This window comes from Schistocerca gregaria, chromosome 2 (genome assembly GCF_023897955.1).
Source record: "Schistocerca gregaria isolate iqSchGreg1 chromosome 2, iqSchGreg1.2, whole genome shotgun sequence".
Taxonomy (NCBI): Eukaryota; Metazoa; Arthropoda; class Insecta; order Orthoptera; family Acrididae; genus Schistocerca; species Schistocerca gregaria.
Genome location: NC_064921.1, coordinates 267,244,953 through 267,263,350, shown reverse-complemented (window position 1 = coordinate 267,263,350; position 18,398 = coordinate 267,244,953).

The window sequence follows — 18,398 nt, the reverse complement described above, 5'->3', positions numbered from 1 at the left end:
GCAAGAGTTCTGTTTTAACAATAAACTATGAAAGACTGGTATTGTCAGTAGAACTTGTGCATAATACCTTTTAGCGTAACTGCAGACTGTAGAAATAAGTTCATTTCTTACAGAAATTAGACGAACAGCTGAACTGTAACACACACTATGTGCGTCTTCATTTCTCATTCTACCTTCGAATACTTTCTCGATAAAACATGACTGCAAACTATAACTTTTTGGTTACTAGCGCAATTATAATCTCTTTCCAAGAGCCGGTTCTTTGGAATTTGGAGATATTCCACAGATATACAGAAACTCCTGTGCCGTTCCACTGGGTCGTATAATATAGCAGCGTATAATACGTATTTCATATTGGCAACACATACATTACAACATGTGCACATGATAAGGCTACAACGTGTATTGCAACAATTGTATCTTTATGCCTAATTACAAAAAAATCTGTATAGTGCTAAAATATGCGATTAAGAATGTACAGTACATACCTCATGGGAAAAAAAGATGTAACGCAACGTTTATATTTGGAAATATTGCGCGAGGGTGAACCACTAAACAGGGATATGTAAAGTATAGGTATTATTTGCTCCCAGGAAAACGTTTGGTGCCAATACTTGGTAATCTTTGGGTATTGTGAGTAGATTGTTTCATATTGTAGCTGACGTTCGGAAACCGTTTCTTCCCGTGTGCTTCCAGTACGCTAACGACACCGCCCTTCTCATCGTCCGTCGCCCCAACGATCCTTCCAATTTCACAGCAACAATGTCACCTTCTGGTATAACCAATGGTACCTATCGATCAACCCTGTGAAACCCAGAAAAAATCATACTGTTCCCTACCCCGTGACAACCTAACTGTCTACACATAGCCCCCCCTCTATCTCACTAAAATAACTGAGCCTAAGACCCGATGAAAACTAACTTGGTATACCCACCTACAAACATTAAAAAGGAAGCCCACAATGGCCGAAAACTACTAACTAGTTGAACATTGGAACTAAATCCCATTATCATTATCCATACTTACAAAACACTCGTCTGCCCCATCCTCGCCTAGAAATATGCTGTTTCGACCTCTATTTCTCCCATGTTTTGCCATTTCCTTCAAAGTCTGGAAATACGTACACACCGCACCGCCTTGTTTCCCGTATCCAATTACGCCTTCCCACGCACATCTAGTACTACACAACGAAGTTCACGCTTCTACTCGAACACCTTGGATACCCTCGCCTGTCCTAGTCATCCCACAAACTTAGATTCTAGCACCACACTGTATCTGTCATTGCTGAAAACGCTGGGCAGCAACCTTCTCTACCGAATTCCACCTCACCATCTCCAAACCACAGCCGCTGCCTGGGTAACTTTTAGCAACATCTTTTTGCTGTGGTGTACCGTAACGTGACTAAGTTGAGTGGCAATACGAAGATACAAGCGACTTAGACAAAATTTCTGGTTGGTGTGATTATTGGCAGCTAGTTCTAAATGTGGAAAAATGTAAGTTAATGCAGACGAGTAGGAAGAACCAAACTTTACATAGTCAAATCGTTTAAATATCTTGGCTTACCGCTGCAAAGCGATATGAAATGGGACGGACGTGTAAGAACGCTAATCGTCGACTTCGTTTTGTTCTGAGAATTTTAGGAAACAGTGGTTCAGTTGTAAAGAGACCGCAATTAGGTGCGACCTATTCTTGAGTACTGCTCAAGTGTTTTGGATCCGTGCCAAGTCGGATCGAAGGAAGACGTCGAAGCAATTCAAAGGAGGGCTGCTTAAGTGTTACTGAGATGCTTCGGGAACTCAAGTGGGAATCCTTGGAGGGAAGGCGACGTTCCTTTCGAGACACACCACTGAGAAAAGTATAGAGAACCGGCATCTGAAGCTGATTGTCAAATGATTACGCTGCCGTTAACGTACATTACAAGTGAAGACCTTCAAGATAAGATACGAGAAATTAAGGCCCATATCTAAACATAAGGGCGTCGTTTTTGCCTCGCTCTATTTGCGAGTGGAACAGGGAAGGAAATGACTTCTAATGATAGAGGGTATCGTCCGCCAAGTACCGTACGGTGGCTTGCGGGGCATCTATGTAGATGTAGATGTAGATATAGATATAGATGCCGATGCTGTCATCTCTGTATTTATCCATCCTATCAACCGCAACGTCCTGTACCCCTTTCCTTCTCACGTGAAGACACCGATACGAATCCTCCTACCTAATTAGAATTCTGCTCACTATCCAATATCTATGTTTCACCTACGGGGTCCTGGCCCCAGTAGACACACAATTTTAAACATCTTTCAGTCCTATAAGTATTCAAATCCATAACTCACTGTTACGAGGATTATGACGGTTAACCAAAATTATCATCACCGATTGTCCAACGACAATCATCGTATTTATCATAATGAGCGCTCTATTCAGTTTTTTCATCGTACCAGTGTTGTGGATGCATGCGAATTGTCTTCTTCAGTGACTCAAAATGGAACCCTGGTCGCTGCTAGCTCTCTTGGTTGTTGGGGTTGTTTTGGGGAAGGAGACCAGATATCGAGGTCACCGGTCTCATCGGATTAGGGAAGGATGGGGAAGTAAGTCGGCCGTGCCCTTTCAGACGAACCATCCCGGCATTTGCCTGGAGTGATCTAGGGAAATCACGGGAAACCTAAATCAGGATGGCAGGACGCGAGATTGAACCGTCATCCTCCCGAATGCGAGTCCAGTGTCTAACCACTGCGCCACCTCGCTCGGTCCCAGCATTCTTCCTCTTGGGAATGCAAATTGTTGATACATGAAAAATTTCATTATGAATCAAAGAACATACTGATACACGTGTATCTATGATATAGAGCATACCTTTAAGGCTTTGTTACTTTAAATGTCGTGAACGTAAGGTGATGTCATGAACCGCAAATTTATTGTTCTGCTTGGACGCAGTAAAAAGCCGGAATTTTTGTGTGAATTCTTAACTAATGTCTTGCATGAAGATAGGTATGAACCTATTGCCATTAAAAAACAACTTTTTATGACTTTAGGAGATTTGCGACTATACTGGCGCTAAGTGGTAAACCACTTTTCTTAGTCGTCAACATAATTGTACTTTATCATCTCATGAATAATTTTCGGAGAACCGCATCATCGGGTCTGCGGCTTAAAATGTAGTATATAAGACAATGGATGAAAAACATGATACAACAACTACGGAGTAAAGCTGAGGATATACGTGTTAAAATCACTAAAGAGTATCGTGTCACTGTGTACTTCATGTTACCATTATTGCCACCTGACATAGGCAGCTCGACATTGTCCGCAGTAAACCATTCCACCAAAAAACTGTTAATAAAGTGTTTAAATTAATACTAACCAAGCTGCAGCTACAAAAAATGGTTCAAATGGCTCTAAGCACTATGGGACTTAACATCTGAGGTCAGCAGTCCCCTAGAACTTAGAACTACTTAAACCTCACTCACCTAAGGACATCACACACATCCATTCCCGAGGCAGGATTCGAACCTGCGACCGTAGCAGCAGTGCGGTTCCAGATTGAATGCAGCGGCAACATTCCAAACCTGCTGTAACCTGAACACAGGAAAGTGGCACAAATCGAAATAGCTCATTATATAAATTTCAACTAATATGTTTATAGGCAACAGTAAATCGCAAAATGAAACCCATAAATAGATTAATATATGTTAAACTTTTAAAATGTGGAAACAAGAGAGTTTTCCCAAAAAGCATCGTAAGATGATAATATACAATTGGCGATCAAGACTAGGGCTTCAGCATTTAGAAGATAACGTTGTTAATTAACGTACACTGAAGTGACAAAAGTCATGCGATACTTCCTAACTTCGTGTCGGACCTCGTTTTGCTCGGCGTAGTGGAGCAGCTCAACAAGACGTCGGAAATCCCCTGCGGCAACACTGAGCCATACCGCCTCTATAGCCATCCATAACTGCAAAAGTGTTGCCGGTGCAAGATTTTGTACACGAAGTGACCTCTCGGTTATGTCCCATAAATGTTCGAAGAGATTCATGCTAGGTAATCTGGCTAACCAAGTCACTCGACTGAACTGTCCAGAATGTTCTTCAAACCAGTCGCGCAAAACTATGGCCTGGTGTCACGGCGCATTGTCATCCATAAAAATTCCATCACTGTTTGGCAATATGAAGTTCATGAATGGCTAAAATTGTCTCCAAATAGCAGAACACAACCATTTCTAGTCAGTGATCTATTCAGCTGGACCAGAGAACGCAGTCCATCCCATTCCAACACCTTTATGTAGCGACCATCAGCTTGCACGGTGCCTTGTTGACAACCTAGGCCGATGGCTTCGTGGGATCTGCGCCACACTCGAACCTTACCATCAGCTCTTACCAACTGCTCATCTGACCACACCGCGCTTTTCCAATCGTCTAGGATCCACCCGATATGGTCGCGATCCCAGGAGAGGCGCTGCAGGCGAAGTCGTGCTGTTAGCAAAGGCACTCGCGTCGATCGTCTGTTGCATAGCCCATTAGCGCCAAATTTCGCCGCACTGCCCTAACGGGTGCGTTCGTTGTACGTCCCACGTCGATTTCGTGGTTATTTCACGCAGTGTTGCTCGTCTGTTAGCACCGAAAAATCTACGCGAACGCTGGTGCCCTCTGTCGTTCAGTGAAGTGTTGTCCTTGATGAGTGGTAATGCCTGAAATTTGATATTGCGGCACATTCTTGGCACTGCAGATCTCGGAATATTGAATTCCCTAACGATTTCCGACATGGAATGTCCCATGCATCTAGCTCCAACATTTCGCATTCAAAGTCTGTTTATCCCGTTGTGCGGCCATAATCATGTCCGAAACCGTTTCACATGAATTATCTGAATATAAATGACAGCTCCGCCAATGCACTGGCCTCTTATATCTCATGTACTCGATACTACCGCCATATGCATATGTGTATATCGCTATTCCATGGCTTTTGTCGCCTCATTGTATACAAGTTATATTGTTGAAGGTGTCGTTTATTGCTCTATATATGAAATGGTTGCTCGTAATACAAATCATTCTCTGACAGACGGATTTTGTAACGTTCGCCCTATCTGATGATAAACTCCGTTTTCGAAACGTGGAAAGATTTACAAAATGAATTATAGCTTCTCTGCCTTTTTGAGGATTGTAGTAGGCCTGTTAGCATCTCATTTCATCTTGTAAACACAACACAATTGAGATAATTTTTGAGGACTGTCAGTTTCACGAAATCTGGATTCTGACTTTATGTACAGGGTGGCCCACGAAATGTGTTACCAATTGTTTCTTTCACAATTTACGACGCACATAGTTATCCCGCTGGGATCTCTACAGCAGTACCAGCAGAGCTTGGAAAAACAAATGAGTTACGAAATGACGTGTAATTCACGATACTGCCGCTAGGAGACTAGTAAGCAGCAATGGCTCAAAATGGAAGACTGACGACACAGCAACGATCGGCAATTGTGTTACTTTTTCATGAAACGAAAAGCCTTGTTGTGACTCAGAGGCGTTTTCGACAACAGTTTAACACACGATGGGTCCCTTGCAAGAAGACCATCCACAGGTTGTACGATAAATTTGTACAGGAAGGAACATTATTGGAAGCGAAGCGACCTCGGCCCAAGCCTGTTTGTTCGCCGGAGAATACTAAAGCGGTACGAGTTGCTGTACAGAGAATTCTCGGGAAATCGTGTAGAAAGGCAGCAGTGCAACTGGGAATATCCAGACGCTCCGTTCAACGCATTCTTAAAAGTGACCTCCATATGTACCCATACAAGATGACCTGTTCACAGACGCTGACTGAAGAACACAAGCAGCAGAGACTACTGTTTGCTCAGTGGGCGGAGGATAGGGAAGAAACTCTCAACAACGTTTGGTATTCAGACGAGGCGCCTTTTCATTTAGACGGTGTGGTTAACAAATAAATTGTACGCTTTTGGGCCACTGAAAACCCACAAGTGCTTCATGAACGACAACATTATGCCCCGAGGATTACAGCGCGGGCAGAAATTTCCAGTCACAGACTTATTGGACCCTTTTTCTTTGAAGAAATGGTGGACGTATTGAGTCTGTACTGAGTTAGAACAAGTCTCCATGGTCGGCTCTTCATTGTAGTATATGTTCATTTCAGATTGTATTGACAATTAAGTTTATATTCAAACACAAAATGGTACCATTTCGTGCGCCACACTGTAGATTAAGACCATTGCATAGCTTTATTGTAACGCAGCGATAGGCATTAAAACTCGATGTCGAAACCGAGAAACAGCAAAACCAAACACTTTTTTTCTTTTTAGTTTCTGTCTTTTGATGTGTGCAAAACGTGGTTTCTCTAACGCTAGTTGTCAAAACCGCAGATTGATGTAGTGTAATTATTTTCTGTTTCTTACTTTTTATATGATTAAAATGGCTTGGAACTGCGTTATCTATAAACGATAACGCAACCACCGAAAATGCTAAACTAGTCGGCCAGATCTGTGTGAAGTGCTCATCAGTTCGCGTTCTTTTTGTATTATTTATTGCATACGTTTAGGGAAATTGATATTTGTAGTTATATGAACAGTGACTCTTCGTTTTGATCGCTAATGTACAGCGAAGAAGATACTATTGAAATTATTCAACGCATGTTTTCACGTTGTAATAGATACGGGGCGAATTCTAAATGAATTAAGTTCATCACATTCTAATGACAAGAAATTGTCCATCTCATCCCTCCTGCCAACATCCTACAGATTTCTTCCACCACCAGTACTCGAACTGGCCGCCCGTGGACCGCGTTCCATCGCGTCAGCGCTGTTTAGGGACCTCGCCCGCGGAGGCGGCTTCACGTTCCTTGGAAGCAGTAAATTTAGTTTTTTAGTTGCCTCTCTGCGTACTCCAAAACTGTGCTGGCCGCATGTTTCTCCTCGATATGGAAGTTACTGTCTTGTTATTATTGCGGCCATGCAGCCTTTAATTATGTAGGTAAATAGCTTGCCAAGTTCTTAGCCCTAAACTTCCATTGGTTGGATTTTTTTACAGCCTGTCAAACGCTTCACACAACGTCGTTTGTAAGTACGATTAAACCGCTATCTAACACACAGATAAACATAAGGCTTGATTCTGCTATACATGTGTCAGGGTCTTCAGGCGCACTTTCTCTTTCGTTCTGGCAGATGTTTGCAATTTCTATTTTGGACTGTGTAGCTGGAATCAGCCCAAACAGATGATGCTCATTAAGTCTTTCATGCAAAGCGTCGTTTTGTTTCCCCTTACAAATAAAATGGTGAGCAAGATGCATGAAACAGGCGAAATACCCTCAGACTTCAAGAAGAATATAATAATTCCAATCCCAAAGTAAGCAGGTGTTGAGAGATGTGAAAAGTACCGAACTATCAGTTTAATAAGTAACAGCTGCAAACTAATAACGCAAATTCTTTACAGACGAATGGAAAAACTGGTAGAAACCGACCTCGGGGAAGATCAGTTTGGATTCCATAGAAATGTTGGAACGCGTGAGGCAATACTATCCTTACGACTTATCTTAGAAGAAAGATTAAGGAAAGGCAAACCTACATTTCTAGCACTTGTACACTTCGAGAAAGCTTTTAACAATGTTGGCTGGAATACTCTCTTTCAAATTCTGAAGGTGGCAGGGGTAAAATACAGGGAGCGAAGGGCTATTTACAATTTGTACAGAAACCACATGGCAGTTATAAGATGCGAGGGACATGAAACGGAAGCAGTGGTTGGGAAGGGAGTGAGACAGGGTTGTAGCCTCTCCCAGATGTTATTCAATGTGTATATTGAGCAAGCAGTAAAGGAAACAAAAGAAAAGTTCGGAGTAGGTATTAAAATCCACGGAGAAGAAATAAAACTTTTGAGGTTCGCCGATGACATTGTAATTCTTTCAGAGACAGCAAAGGACATAAAAGAGCAGTTGAAGGGAATGGACAGTGACTTGAAAGGAGGGTATAAGACGAACATCAACAAAAACAAAACGAGGATAATGGAATGTAGTCGAATTAAGTCGGATGATGCTGAGGGAATTAGATTAGGAAATGAGACACTTAGAGTAGTAAAGGAGTTTTGCTGTTTGGGGAGCAAAATAACTGATGATGGTCGAAATAGAGAGGATATAAAATGTAGACTGGCAATGGCAAGGAAAGCGTTTACGAAGAAGAGAAATTTGTTAACACTGAGTATAGATATAAGAGTCAGGAAGTCGTTTCTGAAAGTATTTGTGTGGAGTGTAGCCATGTATGGAAGTGAAACACGGACGATAAATAGTTTAGACAAGCAGAGAGTAGAAGCTTTCGAAATGTGGTGCTACAGATGAATGCTAAAGATTAGATGGGTAGATCACATAACTAATGAGGAAGTATTGAATAGGATTGGGGAGAAGAGAAGTTTGCGGCACAACTTGACCAGAAGAAGGGATCGGTTGCTAGGATATGTTCTGCGACATCAAGGGATCACCAATTTAGTATTGGAGGGCAGCGTGGAGGGTAAAATTCGTAGAGGGAGACCAAGATATCGATACACTAAGCAGATTCATAAGCATGTAGGCTGCAGTAGGTACTGGGAGATGAAGAAGCTTCCACAGGATAGAGTATCATGGAGAGCTGCATCAAACCAGTCTCAGGACTGAAGACCACAACAACAACACAAATAAAATGATCTTTAAAGCGGAATTTCACATCCTCTTTCGATAAAGCTGTCCCAGATTAGTCTCGTGCGATATTCGTTGTAACGACATGTATTAACAGAGACAGTGAAACTCGAAACATAAGCAACACTTCAGCAGCGGCCTGGCCCGCGCTTTCTGCTGCCGCCAGAGATGTGGGGCTTGTAAGACGGTGCTGATTGCCCGTTTGCTCGCGTTTTATTGTCCCTAATAACACATACCGATAAAACAAATATCGCACTAGACTACTCCGGGAGTGCTCTCTCGATTGGGCATGTGAAACCTCCATTTAAAAGTAATTATTGTTGTAATTGGAAACGAAACGACGCTTTCTGTTGACACAGGGCACCGCTTGAAAGGCATGACGAGCAAGAATTGTTTAGGCTGGCTCCTGTTACACATTCCAAAAACAGAATTGGAAATACTCGCCGCAGCAACAGTTACAAATGTGCCTGATGCCTCTTAGAAGAGACACCCGATATATGCATAGCAACAACGTGAAAAATGAGTTTATTTATAAAACAGCAAAGCGAATCTTTCATTCTAAAGCGGAGTGTGCGTTGTTTGGAACTTCCTGGCAGATTAAAACTGTGCGAGGAAGGATTGAAACACTTCTAACTCACCCTTTGTCATCTTTCAAGGTCTGAGTGAAAGTCTGTAAACTCGTAGAATACTTTGACCGGGTAAACTAAAGTGAGCCGAATCCTTACAGTTTCTGTTAAGAAGTGATACTTGCGGTACGATGAATTACGTCTTGTATCGAGCACAACTCAGGATGTCACATACGAATTTGTACAAAGAAATCAATCAGTTGAAGTAATGGCATGCTTCGAATGTCACACATTCTATCTGCGCCTCATATACAACTTCTCAAACCCTCTCTCAACGAACAAAACCGAACAAAATATTAATCGGCTCATTACGTTGGTCGCTTAGAATCTCTGTAAACGGTGTACGAAGGCTGTAGGTGGTGTAGAATGGCAGAAATAAAAGAGAGGTTCAAGAGTGGAATTAAAAATGAAGGTGAAAGGATTTCAGTGATAAGATCCGCTGCTGTACATTGCTTCCTCAGTGAAAGTGAAGAAGAATTGAAGGATTTATTAAATGGGATGAACAATGAGTACAGACTGAGAGTACATCGTAGAAAGACGAAAGTAATGAGAAGTAGTATAAATGAGGACAGCGAGAAACTTAACATCAGAAATGGTGATCACGAAGTAGATGAAGTTAATTAATTCTGCTGCCTTGGCACTTGATGAACGTGGCAAGGAGGACACAAAAAGCAGGCTAGCAAGAGCAAAAATGGGATTCCTGGACATCAGAAGCCTACTAGTATCGAACATAGGCCTCAATTTGAGAAAGAAGTTACTCAGAATGTATGTTTGAAATGTCGTCGAATTAAGTCGGGTGAAGCTGAGGGAATTAGCTTAGAAAATGAGACACTTAAAGTAGTAGATGAGTTTTGCTATTTGGGGAGCAAAATAACTGACGAGGGATGAAGTAGAGAGGATATAAAATGTAGACTGGCAATGACAAGGAAAGCGTTTCTGAAGAAGAGAAATTTGCCAACACCGAGTATAGATTTAAGTGTCAGGAAGTCGTTTCTGAAAGTATTTGTATGGAGTGTAGCCGTGTATGGAAGTGAAACCTGGACGATAAATAGTTTGGACAAGAAGAGAATAGAATCTTTCGAACTGTGGTGCTACAGAAGAATGCTGAAGATTAGATGGGTAGATCACATAACTAATGAGGAGGCATTGAATAGGATTGGGGAGAAGAGGAGTTCGTCGCACAACTTGACTAGAAGAAGGGATCGGTTGGTAGGACATGTTCTGGGGCATCAAGGGATCGCCAATTTAGTATTGGAGGGCAGCGTGCAGGGCTAAAATCGTATGGGTAGACCAAGAGATGAATACACTACGCAGATTCAGAAGGATTTAGGTTGCGCAGTAGGTACTGGGAGATGAAGAAGCCTGCACAGGATAGAGTAGCATGAAGAGCTGCATCCAACCAGTCTCAGGACTGAAGACCACAACAACAACAATGTTTGGAACGCAGCATTTTGTTGAAAAAAACGAAACAGAAGAGAATCGAAGCATTTGAGATTTGGTGCTACTGAAGAATGTTGAAAATTAGGTGGACTGATAAGGTAAGGAATGAGGAGGTTCTCCGCAGAATCGGAGAGGAAAGAAATGTATGGAAAACACTGACGAGAAGGAGGGACACGGTGACATCTTTTAAGACACGACTTCGATGGATCTAGAGGGAGAAAACTATAGAGAAAGACAGAGATTGGAATACATCCAGTAAATAATTGAGGACGTAGATTGCAAATGCTACTCTGAGATGAAGAGGTGAGCACTGAAGGGAAACTCGTGGCGGACCGCTTCCAAGCATTCAGAAGACTGATGACTCAAGGAAAAAAAAAAGGGTGTAGTACTGGTACTAGGAGGTCATGTGATCGCCACCACTGACGTGAGTCATGTGGTGTCACCGCCAGACACCACACTTGCTAGGTGGTAGCCTTTAAATCGGCCGCGGTCCGGTAGTATACGTCGGACCCGCGTGTCGCCACTATCAGTGATTGCAGACCGAGCGCCGCCACACGGCAGGTCTAGAGAGACTTCCTAGCACTCCCCCCAATTGTACAGCCGACTTTGCTAGCTATGGTTCACTGACTTCTACGCTCTCATTTGCCGACACAATAGTTAGCATAACCTTCAGCTACGTCATTTGCTACGACCTAGCAAGGCGCCATGATCAGTTTCTATTGATATTGTAAATCATGTACCGTCAAGAGCGACGTTCGTCATTAATGGATTAAAGTTAAGTATTCCACCAGCTACGTCCGTTTTTCTCAATTCTAATTCCCTTGTCATGTTCCAGACCTCACGCCAGCCTGCGTGAGCTAAAACGCGTGCATTTCGGCCTCCTTTAGCAATACGGTGTTGGCTCTCCTGCCAAATACAACAAGTCATACCATTGAAGGGCTTTGTATGTGACAGTCAGTTGTAAGGAACCAACGCAGTAAGACGGGTCGATGAAGAGGCGTGACAAGTTGGCTGATAGCAGCTACCGTGTTTGGGCGTGCCCATGACTACAGCGTGAGTGAAATTTCCTAATTTGTCGGTGTATATATGTGGACTGTCCATCTTCTACCCAAAGAATAGTCTACAACATGTAGCCATGTAACAAGGAATAAGAGCAGTAAACAGTTTTGGCATCACTGTGGAACTACAGTGATGGTGCTTAAAATTTCCATAAAATTCAGTCCAGATCGCAAGAACTTACGTATTTTTGATTCTGGTAATCGGTCTCGGTATATAAGCCATTCTTCAGAACAGAGGCTGCAGGTGACGCAACTGCCCAGGTGCGACAGGTACCAGTTAGTACCAATCAGCAGCTCCGTGGACCGCCTCTGTAAGTTATCACAAACTCTGACAAAGACGAGAGGAGTTTGAGCCCATGTCAATGCCAATCGGTTTGACACCCGACAGTTTTCGAGCGAACATTGTGACGGGAACAGCATGCAGTGGCCATCTGGAGTCGGGTACCTCGAAAAAGCCTTTTGCTTACTGCAGGCATAAAGCTGCCAGTCTTCAGTGGACCAAAGAGCTCAGAAATTGCACATTAACCAAATGGAGGCACGTAGTGATCTCCGACGAGTCGCGAATAAATTACTTTTCAAATGGTGAAAGGTGTCGGATGCATCGACGGTCAAGTAAGGCGTGACTGAAAACAGTAGAGCACGCCGGATGTGGTTTTGTGGTGTTCTTTTTTTGTGTATTATGACTTGGACCTGTGGTATGAATGGGACAGTGCTCAAATGGTTTAAATCATACCTCACTGGAAGAGTGCAGAAAGTTGAAATAAACAGTTCACATAATATGCAAAAAAACTGGTGATTTCTCAAACTGCGGAACAATCAAGAATGGGGTGCCGCAAGGTTCGGTCTTGAGTCCTCTGCTGTGCTTAATATATATTAATGACTTGCCGTTCTATATTCACGAAGATGCAAAGTTGGTACTTTTTGCCGATAATACAAGTATAGCTATCACACCCGACATACAAGAATTAACTGGTGAAATAGTAAACGATGTTTTTCAGAAAATCGTTAAGTGGTTCTCTGCAAATGGGCTCTCATTAAACTTTGACAAAACACAGTATATACAGTTCCACACAGTAAATGGAATGACCTCATTAATAAATGTAGACTTCGATCAGAAATCGGTAGCTAGGGTAGAATATTCAAAATTTCTAGGTGTATGCATTGATGAGGGGCTGAACTGGAACAAACACACTGAGGATCTGCTGAAACGTTTGAGTTCAACTACTTATGCTATTAGGGTCATTGCAAATTTTGGCGATATACATCTGAGTAAATTAGCTTACCACGCCTATTCTCATTCTCTGCTTTCGTATGGCATCATATTCTGGGGTAACTCATCATTGAGTAAAAGAATGTTCATTGCAAAAAGGTGTAATCAGAATAATTGCTGGAGCTCATCCAAGATCATCCTGCAGACACTTATTTAAAGAGCTAGAAATCTTCACTGTAACCTCACAATGTATATATTCACATATGAAATTTGTTATTAAGAATCCGATCGAATTCAAAAGTAATAATAGTGTACATGGCTACAACACTAGGAGAAAGGATGATCTTCACTACTCAAGGTTAAATCTAAATCTAACTTTGGCTCAGAAGAGGGTAAATTATGCTGCCACAAAAGTCTTTGGTCACTTACCTTATAGCATCAAAAGTCTGACAGATAGCCATATAGCATTTAAAAGGAAATTAAAAGAATTTCTTAATGGCAACTCCTTCTACTCATTAGATGAATTTTTGGATATAGTAAGTGGGTAATTTCCTTCTGTGAGCGTGAACCAAAATGTCTGTTTCTTCATTCTCGGTGACCCAAGTGTTGCTCTTTCTTCACGCTCAGTTAGCTGTGGACGCTATCATTTTCCAAGATGACAACAGCTGTGTTCACAGGGCTGTACTCGTTCTTTTCTGGTCTGACGGACACTCAGGTACATTATCGTATCTCGACTAACCGCTTCTAATCATCCGATGTGATACGCCCTGCTTAAGTTCGCAGGACAGAACAGGTAGTTTAAATTGTGGAAAGAGGGCAAAAGGGGGTTGTCAGTTACACTCAAAGACATATAACTTTATTTAGTTGTCCAAAGAATACAGCAAATTTTTTTGAACTTAGTTATCGGCTGAATAGGCCACATTATCTTTTGCCTTAAGGGCACAACCACTTAAATTTAAAAAGGGCTGAAAGCCATTAACTTAAAATTCAGACTCAAAACAGAATATTTAGAAGACAGAAGGCCTCACGTAAGTAAGTTCTATTACTTCGCTGAAGGCCCATCAAATCTAACACTTGAAAAGCAAACAAGTTTAATTTAAAGACGGCTGAAGGTCCATGATGTACGTCTGCAGCTAAAAATTAATTTAAAAAAAGCACACACACACACACACACACACACACACACACACACACAAGGCCCCACATAGTCTGATACTTGAAAGACAAGATCTTTAATTTAAAAACGGCTGAAGGCTGATTACTTAACACAACTAAAATAATTTTTAGTAGGTAGAAGACCCAAAGCTTTATCTTTAAACAATATTTTACACAGGCTGAAGCCCCAAACAGTCTAAGATCTAACAAGAAAGGAATTTAAATTTTAAAGCAGCTGAAGGCCCCTTATTGAAAAACACAGCTACAATAAATTTTCTAAAGGTAGAAGGCCAAAAGCTTTATCCAAAAAATATTTTAAATGAAGCTGAAGGCCCAAACAATGCAACACTTGCCAAGTAAGGAACTTTCAATTTTAAAGCGGCTGAAGGCACATTATTTAAAACCCAACTAAAAGCATACATATTCAAACCATCGGCTATGAGCCATTAAAATACACAATCAAACACCAATAAGAAAAGGCAGTACAGACAGCGGCGCTCAGAAGCTTCCGAGAGTTGGTCTGCACTTGAAATATTAACGTTCGCTTAGGGGAGACAGGTAGTCGGCCCATCACTATCCGATCCGCCGGCAACCCAACTAAGAGACAGTCAAGGGACCCACCGACAAGACGACTTGCCTTCCACTGGACCAGTGCTCAAGGAACTCCAAAGCCAAAACGTAAAATGCGTAGTGGACAGCGACAACACGGTGAGGAAAGGACACTGCCTGACTTTGACGTCAGTGGCCAGGGCAGGTAGCCAGAACGCTAACGGCCACAAGGCAGAAAATTCCATTGGTGCACTTGCACTTCAAATAACCAAAATACAATTAAACTCCACCGGATGTTGGCCAAGCTTTCGCCAACTGGAACACTCGCTGTTGCCCCCAACAGCCGACCAAGAAAACCAAGTTCTTAAAAGCATTGTGCCATTAAGCACAGTCCAAATTGAAAGCAAGCAACAAATTTGCATTGTGAAACATATAACTCTCCATTATACATATCATGGTATAACGCTCGGAATTACCTGTAGTGCTTTTCTTACAAACGATAATCAACTTACAAATACACTATAAGACAAAAAAGCCAAAACGACACACCACGAAGGAATTATCCTAATGGGACGGAAATCGATAGATAAGATGCTCATGCTTAGAAAAACAAATTACTACAATTTCAGAAAAATTAAATCATTTATTCAAGAGAAAGAACATAAATTCAGAAAGTCAATAACCCATTGATCCAACTCTAGCCCTTATGCAAGCAGTTATTCGGCTTGGCACTGACTGATGGAATGTTGCGATGTCCTCCTGAGAGATATAGTGCAAAATTCTGACCAATTGGGGCGTTGGATCGCCAGAATCCGAGCTGGTTGGAGGGCCCTACCGATAATGACCTCAAACGCATAAATTTGCCTGAACTTGAAACTGAGGCACAAGAAATAGTTTGGGGGATGACCTCTACTCCCCTCATAGACATAAACGACAAACTCCAGGATTTCAGTAACAAAATTACTCAACTGTATGACAAATATGCTCCAATAAAGACCAGAAAAGTAAAAAGGCAACCTGCACCCTGGCTGACTGATGAACTAAAAGAGCTCATGAATCTCAGAGATGCTGCACATCGAGCATACAAGATACGCCCTACACCTGAAAATCATGCTGTATACAAGCAGAAACGAAACAAAGTCAGTCAAGCGGTGAGAAACGCTAAGCTCAGACATGCCCGTACATTAGCTGACAATAGATGTAGACCAGCTATCCTGTGGAAAAATGTTCGTAGTCTCGGTTTAGGCAAAATAAAAGTTGCAGAAAATCACATGGTCCCAGCTGAAGAACTAAACCGTTTCTTCACATTATCTACAACCAAAATTGTGCCACAAAAAACAGAGAATCATTGATTACTTCATGGGGTTGAACGACTGTAGCAAAGAAAAATTCTATCTACAGCACGTCACTTGCAGTACTGTCAAGAAAGCCATAATGCGGATTAGATCAGCGTCTACTGGACATGAAGGTATCACTATCCAGATGGTAAAACTTATTATTGACCAACCACTGCCCTCTATAACAGACGTTTTCAACAATTCATTAATCACAAGTGTTTTCCCTGAGGCCTGGAAACTGGGACAAATTAAGCCACTGCCTAAAAAGGACATAGCCACAGTACCCTCTGACTACCGCCCCATCTGCCTTCTTCCTACACTATCAAAGGCCTTAGAATATATAGTTCATGACCAGCTCACCATCTACCTCACTACTAACAACCTATTAGACGAATACCAATCAGGTTTCCGTAAACATCGAAGCACAACATCTGCTCTGATAAAGGTGACAGATGACCGGAAACTTGCCATGAACAGACAAGAAGCTACTATCATTTGCTTCTTAGATTTCAGCAAAGCATTTGATACTGTCGACTTCGACATCTCACTGGCCAAACTTAGCAGTCTAAATTTCTAACGAAGTGCAGTGCAACGGTTTCGCTCATACATGACGTCTGGTCAGCAACGCGTCCTATCCGGGAATATAAAATCACAATGGCAGCACGTAGTGTCAGGCGTTCCCCAAGGCTCAGTTTTAGGTCCTATACTCTTCTCTCTGTATGTCAACGATGTGTCATCGGTTCTGACCTATTGCAAATACCATATGTATGCTGATGACCTTCAGTTGTATCTAAGTGCGAAACCAAGCAATCTCAAGAAAGCTATTGAAAATTTCAATACTGACCTCCATGCACTGTCAAAATGGGCACAGGACATAGGTCTAAAACTAAATCCATCTATAAAACCCAAGCGGTACTTGTTGGTCACTCTAAGCTCAATAGCCCAAAACATAGGGAATCCGTACCACCTCTTATCCTAAATGGAACAAGTATTAACTTCTCTCCCTCAGCAAAGAGTTTGGGAGCAATAATAGATGGAAATCTAAATTGGACAGAGCACGTAACTGCAGTGTGCAAAAAGCATCAGCATCCCTTCATGTCCTACAAAAATATAAAAAACTCTTCCCTTTCGATCTGAAAAAGAAATTAGTACAAACGCTTATACTCCCAATCTACAGCGATATTATCCTACAAGGCCTCTCTCAGGAAAATTCCCGACGTCTAGAATTGGTCATGAATGCCTGCGTCCGATATATTTGTGACGTTCGACTTTTTGATCACAATTCACCAGCATATGCAAAATTGTCCTGGCTGCGTGCAGACAAACGCAGAGATTTCCATATACTCTGTCTCATCTACTGCCTTATAAATGTAAACTGTCCCTCATATCTCTCCTCGTCCCTAACGCTCGTGTCGGAACAACATGACAGAAACACACGTTCCCATTATAATAAAATCCTCTCCGTTCCACTGCATCGCTCAGTCACCTTCTCCAAGTCCTTTACAGTAGCGGGAACCCGACTCTGGAATAACATCCCTCGTTATGTTAGAGAACTTAAAAGCATGTCCAGCTTCAAAAAACAGTTAATGACGTATCTACTTAAGCAACAGTAATGCCTTCCTCTGTACATGAATGCACTTCACCTCATTACTTCCCTCTTTCCCCCTCCTTAAATCTCCATTCCCCAAAACACGCTAAACTAGTAAACATCTACTTAACACACATCTGCACAAACCTTCATTACTATTGCCAATCCTTCTCATGTTTGTCATTATTATTTGATTTTGTTTACTGTTATTATTATTGCTTTTATCATAATCTGTATGTATAGCACCTGCTGTAAAAATACTGCCAGCATTTAATTTATTAGGTCTTAGTCATGTTTATCATTACATTTTTTACTGTTATTATTATTGCTTTTATCATAATCTGTATGTATAGCACCTGTTGTAAAAAAACTGCCGCATTTACTTTATTAGGTCTTAGTCACTACTCTTTATTCATATTGTCACTAGAGTAAGCTAATATTCTCATTTAAACTATGGTCATGATGTAACTCTGATGTGTGAAATGCTGCATGCGTGGAACACTGGTCCGATGTAAGAGAGGGCCTGATGGCCCTAATCTCATCAGGTTAAATAAATAAATAAATAATGCTCCAAAAATTCTCATTTGGGAAGTGATCCGGTGACTTTGCTGGCCAAGGTAGGGTTTGGTAAACACGAGGAGAGGGGTAGAAATTCTCGCTGTGTGAGGGGGGGCATTATCTTGCTGAAATGTAAACCCAAGATGCTTGCCATGAAGAGCAACAAAACGGGGCGAAAAATATCGTCGACGTCAGCTGTGCTGTAAAGGTGCTGCGGAT